Source organism: Zootoca vivipara, chromosome 6, assembly GCF_963506605.1.
Source record: "Zootoca vivipara chromosome 6, rZooViv1.1, whole genome shotgun sequence".
In the NCBI taxonomy this organism is placed as follows: domain Eukaryota; kingdom Metazoa; phylum Chordata; class Lepidosauria; order Squamata; family Lacertidae; genus Zootoca; species Zootoca vivipara.
Window position 1 is genome coordinate 76,723,777 of NC_083281.1, and position 832 is coordinate 76,724,608.

General features: G+C 47.7%; 1 non-coding gene across 1 annotated transcript; it reads left to right on the forward strand.

Annotated features, from left to right (window-relative positions):
• Positions 1 to 541: 541 nt before the first annotated feature.
• On the forward strand, positions 542 to 616 carry TRNAN-GUU (transfer RNA asparagine (anticodon GUU)). Its single transcript has one exon. It is a non-coding gene; the product is annotated as a tRNA-Asn (tRNA).
• Positions 617 to 832: the final 216 nt, after the last annotated feature.

Below are 832 nucleotides of genomic sequence, written 5' to 3' on the forward strand. Positions count from 1 at the left end.
AGAGGCGAAATTGTGAATGGTAGAATTTTAAATACCCGTCATCATCCTTGGCTTCACTCAATTTTGTTTATAACACTCTTCCATTTTCTTCTAGTTGTGAGGATGGGGGATGAGGAGGGGCCTCACAAGTGGAGTAACCTAGGGCCTCTCTTCATCTAAATCCGGCCCTGCCAAATGCCCATCTGATCCAGCATTTCCTGTTTGCATGGAATGGCCAGTCAGATCCCTCTGAAAACCAGCAAGCAGAACTTGAAGGCAACAGATCTCTCCTGCACATGACTCGCACTTTGACTTCCCATTCCCATCTTGGAAATCTGGGGTGGGGTGGGGAGTTGGGAGAGGTGACCACATGTCAGCTACTACTTCACCACAGTTTAGAAAAGTAAAGCAGGCATAGACAAACTCCTGCCCTCCAGATGTTGTACTCCATGGTCAATATTCAGGGATGAAGAGGGCTGGAGTCTAGCAAAATCCGGAAGCTGTCATAGTGGCTCCCCCTGATCTAAACAATTTAAGCCTTAGATTAATTCATGAGGTGCTACCTCTGGTGGTGCAGTGGCTCAGCGCATCTGGCTGTTAACCAGAAGGTTGGTGGTTCAAGCCCACCCCAGGAAGGCTGTGGGCAGGATTGGACAAGATGATGCTTGAAGTCCCTTCCAACTCTACAATTCTATGACATAGTTCTGGGTTGTGGCAACCCCAAAAATAAGGGATCCCAGAAAGGAACTGGAGGAGCACATCACTAAAAACATTGAGACCCAACTGCAAAATATTTGAATGCCTTAGAGGCAGGAGATCAGCTAGGGAGGCAGGTGAACCTCTGAACAACAAG